This window comes from Balaenoptera ricei, chromosome 5, assembly GCF_028023285.1.
Source record: "Balaenoptera ricei isolate mBalRic1 chromosome 5, mBalRic1.hap2, whole genome shotgun sequence".
NCBI lineage: Eukaryota > Metazoa > Chordata > Mammalia > Artiodactyla > Balaenopteridae > Balaenoptera > Balaenoptera ricei.
In genome coordinates, this window is record NC_082643.1 from 40,620,759 (window position 1) to 40,627,848 (window position 7,090).

Consider the following 7,090-nt stretch of genomic DNA (forward strand, 5'->3'; position numbering starts at 1 on the left):
TTGCTTTGGGAGACTGATCTAAGAAAATATTGCCAAATAGTATGGCCATTTTAACAATGTTAATTCTTCCAATCCAAGAACATGGGATATCTTTCTATTTCTTTGAATCATCTTCAGTTTCACTTATCAGTGTTTTATAATTCTCAGCATATAAATCTTTCAACTCCTTGGTTACATTTATACTTAGGTATTTTATTTTTTTTGATGTGAGTTTTAAATAGAATTTTTTAAACTTTCTTTTTCTGATATTTCATTGTTAGTGTAAAGAAATGCAACAGATTTTTGTATATTAATTTTGTATCCTGCTACCTTTCTGAATTCATTTATCAGTTCTAATAATTTTTGTGTGGAGTCATTAGGGTTTTCTAAATAGCGTATCATGTCATCTGCATATAATGACAGTTTTACCTCTTCTCTTCCAACTCAGATACCTTTTATTTCTTTTTCTTATCTGATAACTGTGACTAGGACTTCCAATGTTATGTTGAATAGAAGTGGTGAGAGTGGGTATCCTTGTCTTGTTCCAGAATTTAGTGGGAAGGCTTTCAGCTTTTCACCCTTGAGTATTATGTTGGCTGTTGGTTTGTCATAAATGATTTTTATTTTGTTGAGATATGTTCCTGCTGTACCCACTTTGGTGAGAGTTTTTATTATGAATGGATTCTGAATTTTTTCAAAAGCTTTTTCTACATCTATTGAGACAATCATGTGGTTTTTGTCTTTTCTTTTGTTGATGTGGTGTATCACATTGATTTGCATACTTTGAACCATCCTTGTGACCCTGGAATGAATCCAACTTGATGGAAAGGCGTATGATCCTTTTTATGTGTGGTTGGATTCTGTTTGCTAATTTTTTTTATTTTTTATTTTTTAACATCTTTATTGGAGTATAATTGCTTTACAGTGGTGTGTTAGTTTCTGCTTTATAACAAAGTGAATCAGCTATACATATACATATATCCCCATTCTCTTCCCTCTTGCATCTCCCTCCCTCCCACCCTCCCTATCCCGCCCCTCTAGGTGGTCACAAAGCACTGAGCTGATCTCCCTGTGCTATGCGGCTGCTTCTCACTAGCTATCGGTTTTACATTTGGTAGTGTATATATGTACATGCCACTCTCTCACTTTGTCCCAGCTTACCCTTCCCCGTGTCCTCCTGTTTGCTAATATTTTGTTGAGGATTTTTGCATTTATATTCATCAAAGATATTGGCCTGTACTTTTCTTTTTTGGTAGTGTCTTTGTCTGGTTTTAGTATTAGGGTGATGATAGCTTCATAGAATGACTTTGGGAGTGCTCCCTCCTCTTCAATCTTTTGGAAGAGTTTGAGAAGGATAGGTGTAAGTTCTTCTCTGTATGTTTGGTAGAATTTGCCTGTGAAACCATCTGGTCCTGGGCTTTTGTTTGTAGGGAGTTTTAAAATTGCAGATTCTATATCACTTCTAGTGATTGATTGGTGTGTTCAGATTATCTATTTCTTCTTGATTCAGTTTTGGTGGGCTGTATGTTTCTAGAAACCTGTCCATTTCTTCTTGGTTGTCCATTTTGTTGACATATAACTGTTCATAGTATTTTCTTATGATTTTTTATATTTCTGTGGTATTGCTTGTTATTTCTCACCTTTTATTTCTTATTTTATTTGTTTGGGTCCTCTCTCTTTTCTTCTTGGTGAGCCTGGCTGGAAGTTTTTTGATTAAAAAAAAACATTTTTTTTTACTGAAGTATAGCTGATTGAAAATGTGCCACTTTTGAAGAGTGATCAGGGGATTTGATTCTTGCTGTTTCTTCCCTATATATGCTTTGACACACATTTTTCCCTCAGTTTTATTGGGGTGTCATTGGCTATACCATAAACTGCACATATTTAAAGTACAATTTGATGAGCTTTCACACCTGTAGGATCATCATAACAATTAAGATAATGAACATATCCATCCCCTCAAGAGTTTCCTTGTACCCCTCTTAATTCATCCTTTCTCATTGCTCTTCTCCCATCCCCAGCCTCCCCCAGGGAACCACTGATCTAGCTGCTTCCTGGTACTATAGATTATAGATTGATTTCTAATTTTGAAAATTTTATATAAATGCAATAATACAATACGTACTTTTTTTTTTTTAGTCTGGCTTCTTTTGCTCAGCATAATTATTTTAAGAGTTATCCATGTTGTTGCGTATATGTTCCTTTTTATTGCTGAGTGGTATTCTATTGTATGAATATACCACTTTGTTTATCCATGAACTCATTGATAAAGATGTGTGTTGTTTCCAGTTGAGTGCTTACAAATGAAGCTGCTCTGAGCATTGTATGGACATATGTTTTAATTTCTCTTGGGTGGATACTTCAAGGAGAGGAATGGCTGGGTTGTATAGTAGGTGTATGTTTAACTGGCCCATTTTCAAATCCCTATTTTAGTTTTGAAGGAATCAGGGAGCTAGATGAAGGATATGTAACTTCCCCAAGGTGACACAGCTTTTCAAGGAGTGGAACTGAGATGCGATTTTAGGTCTGTGTGAATTCAAAGTCCAACCTTTTCCAGAAACCTGTGCTGTTAAGCCATCTGCTTTGTCCAGTATGGCCTGGCTGCCTGTATGACCTATTGAGAAAGCTCATATCAGAGAATATGGCTGGTATGGGGCAAGTAGGAATTTGGAATGAGACAGATTTCTTCATTTCATTACTGGCAGCCCTGGGCCACAGCAGGCCTTCTGGGCAGCAGGGTGATTTCCAATAAGCGTACTGTGTGCCGAGTTAAGAACATATGGTTTCTCTAGGATTTAACTTCCAAGGGGAAGAAAGAATGAAGAAGTTGGGCCACATGTGCCCACTTTCTCCCTCCAAACTTATCAGTTAGCTCCTCTTCCCTTGGGGTGGAGTGAATAGGGGTCAGAAAGAGGCCAGGAGTATAATACTGTTGGAACCCTCTTCACATGGAAGGAAACACCCAGAATAGAAAAGTGTTCCTTCTCAGCACCTTTATATGTGATAACATACAAGACAGATAAGATCTTCTTGAGACAGAGTAGGAAAAAAGATGGTCTGAGTCAAGGTGAAATTTAGGAGGTAAGATTGAAGGACATTTCTTTGCCTTCCTTCATTTGGCTCACTCTAGACCCCATGACTTTTGTTCTGTATATTTGGACAGTTCCCAGGTGGTCTTCTGTATGAAGAACATATTGAGACCATTCTTAAATCCTTTGTGATTTTTAGGAGAGCCACTTCCAGGAGATCTGGCAAGACCCACATCATTTTAGATCTCATATGACTCTGGTAGATAATAAATCCTGAGAGAGCCTCACATTCCATCAGAAAGTGGTGCGAACCAACATTCACTGAATATATTCTATGAGCCGGGGACTGCAAAGTGCTAGTGCTTCTGAACAGTTTTCATGTCATGGCACATGTAGAAACTTATAATATTTTATCCTGGACTAAAGGATGAATGAGGTTGCTCAAGGCCAGAGGTGACTGGCCCTGGGGCTCTAGGCAACCCAAAGGCTGAGGGATCACCTCCTTGCCATGAGCATCATTTAGTCACAGTGCAGCATTGCACCCAATGGTTGGGAAGCCCTGCACTACATATCCAGGATCCCTTATCCCATTAATCCTCTCATTTATGGACAAGGAAATTGAGGCCCAGGGGTTAAGCACCTTGTCCTAGGTTGCACAAGCAGAACTTGGTGTCATACCAAGCTTTTTCATAACCTAAAACCCACACTTTTTTGCACCACATGATGCTTTCTTCTAAAGGATCTGTGAATATTTTGGTCCAGCCCTGCATATCACTCACTGGATAATTTCTGATTGGCAGTTCATTCAACTGTTGTTCATTTCAATAAATATTTATTTGATTCTGATAATCTGTCAGCAGTGCTTGGTGCTAGGATTTAAAGATGAGCAAGACCCAGTCTTGTCCATTTTTAAAATGATAAACCTTTAGCTTGTTTCCAGTTTTCATTATTATAGATAATGCTTCAGTGAACATACTTAAACATATCTCTTTATGCACATTGTGTGGGAATTTCAATCCAGACTCTATGCCTAGAAATGGAATTTCTGCATCATAGGATACATACTTTAGTTCTACAACATAATGCCAAATTGCTCTCCAAGTGGCTGTACCAATATATGCTTATTCTAGTGGTTTATGAGTATATTGGACATTTGCCTTTTTGTTTGTTCATTTTTGGGCTGCCCAGAATCTAACCTTATTTCTGTGGTTTTGTGAGCTGAAAAGCCAGGTTCTTGCTCTACCTGATCCCAAGAGCCTGGGCATAAGCATGTGGCCAAACTATGCCAACTGGATGCTTCCTTCTGGGACATTGAATCTGGAGTAAGAGAGACACAGAAGCCAGGCTGGTTTGGCATTGATTTCAGTGACAGTGTCAGGCATCCTGTGTCCAGAGGCAGAGGTGGAAGTAGCATCAACAGTGGTGTCAGGTGCATCTTAACAGACCCTTCCCATGACAAGATTTTAGGTGTAATTCTGGGTTTCCTGAAGTCCCTGGACCTACCTGTTTTCTGAATCTTATTTTCTAGCCTTCTTATTCATACAGTTCATACCATGAGCTCTCCAATAGCCTTCCAACAAATTCTAATTCTCCTACTAGAATTGAGTGTAGTGTACTGTTTTCATACTGTTAGTCACAGTACATTGGAGGGTTATGAAATGAATTTAGTGGGTATGACCAACATGTAAAAAATGAAATAGTATAGAATCGAATAGAAACATTAGTGTTCATTGACTGTGGTAAGGGTAGGGGTTGTTTCATGAAACATACACACATGTAAACATGTACAGATATACACATATGTGTACTAAGTTGCTAAGTAAAGTGCTTTTCTTATTTTAGGTTATCATTCAGAGATTTGAAAAGTAGTGATATAGTGTTTAAGATCATGGGCTCTGGAATTAGCTGCTTATGTTCCAGGGCCACTTGCCAGCCATATGGGATTGGTCAAGTTACCTTAGCTCCGTACCTTGCTTTCCTCATTTGTAACATGGTAATATGTAGAGACTGCTAGTTTTCCACCAAAATTATTTCCCCTTCTTTCAAAGCTAGGGTATTTTTAAAGTCAGTTCAAGCTGCTATAACAGAATACCAAAGACTGGGTGGCTTAAACAACGAACGTTTATTTCTCACAGTTCTGGAAGCTGGAAGTCCAAGATCAGGGTGCCAGCATTGTCAGATTCTTACTGAGTCCCCATTTCCTGGTTTACAGATGGTCACCTTTTGCTCTGTCCTCACATGACAGAGAAAGAGATCATCTCTCCTGTTTCTCATAAGGGTACTAATCTCATTCATGAGGGCTCCACCATCATGACCTAAATACCTCCCAAAGGCCCTACCTCCAAATAATATCACAGTGAGGATTAGGGCTTCAACATGAATTTTGGGGAACACAAACATTCAATCCACTGTTGTGTTGTAGCTGAGAACATGACAGTGCAGCAAGGCCATATTTGCTGGTTGACTTATAATTAAGTGTGGGGATGCAGCTAAGTTCTTGCCAATGGAATGTATGACAGTAATGTGTACCACTTTCAAATCTGAACCTTGAAAGGCATTGTGTATACTTCCTCCATTACCTTTTCCTTTTCTTGGTGGGTGGAACCCTGATGTGGTGGTCATCCAGCTTTGGCCATGTAGACAATGATAATGTAGACCAAATAGACAACAAAATGGAAGGGGCTTGGGTCCTTAAGTGACTGTAGAATTCCACCAACATGTGCTACTTACATCAAGACCATTGAATATGAGAGAAATGTCTTTGTTCTCTAAGCCATTGCATTTTGGGATCTCTTTGTTATATAAATCTTATCTTTACCCTGACTAGTACCCAATCTCATGGAGCTGCTGAGGATTATTTGAGCAATTCCTCATGTATAATAAATACTAAATCAGGTATACCTGTTATTAATTTTTTGAAATCAAGAACCCTGATTAGTAAAATGAGGGGTGAGTTTAGCTCAGTGGTTCTCTATGAGGGGTGATTTTTTCCCTCCTCCCTCTCCCCTTCAGGGGACATTTGGCAATGCCTAGAAATATTTTTGGTTATCTTAACTGTAGGGTATTGTAAAGGCATCTAGTGGGTGGAGCCCAGCGATACTGCTAAATATTCTACAATACACGGGACAGCCGCTCATAACATAGAGCCCCAAATGTCAATAGTTCCAAGGCTGAAACCCTGATTTAGCTGATCGGTTTAAGCTACTCGGGATACATTGCTGAAACAGAAGTTTGGGTCAAACTGCATGGCTGAGAATCATGAGGTGGGGTATTTCCCCAAAAGAAATGCCATGCTATTTTACCATGGCAGGAGGAGAATGAATGCTGGGCAGCAGTGAATAGATGTCTCCAGTACATTTTTGACTACTCATATTCATTCACACCCTCTTTCCATGTATAAACCCACTCACTTATTCCTCAAAATCATATCCAGCTACTGAATCAGTTCCAAGTCCAGGATTTCAGGGTGATACACAGTCCTTGTCTTTAGTCTGGATCTTGCAACCAATAGCTAAATAATATGCCATTAACTCTAACACAATTGTTATACCATGATGGAGAGAGAACAAGATAACTATATACAAGACCATCTTGCAGATAGATGGTCTTAGGTCACGAAGCTACCATTCCTTCCTTGGTATTTGGGGGCAGACAGCAGAGGAGTTGCTGAATCTATTCAGACTTCACTGAGCCACCAATCCACCATTACGGAGCCCAAGGTGAAATCCAATTATAATTTTCTTTTGCTTCATTTGGGAGTTAAAGGGGTAGGAAACAAGACAATAAAGGCATTGACAGGGAGGCTTAGAGATGTTTTCATTGTCCCTCAGAACAGATATAACCTATGAAAAGAACCTAGTGACCTTGGCTTACTTTATTTATAATTATGGGCATAATCTATTAGCCTTAATTGATCCCTAGAGAAGGAAAAAGTTGCCAATGTACCAGGCATCTCAGTCTATTTTGGAATTTTCTACTGATAGGCTCCTACCCTCCATTCATGTGCTCCTTTTAGTTTCAATCCCTCTCCTTCTCTTCAAAGCATCTACCTCCACTCTAAAGACTTGTTTTTCACTTTGAGA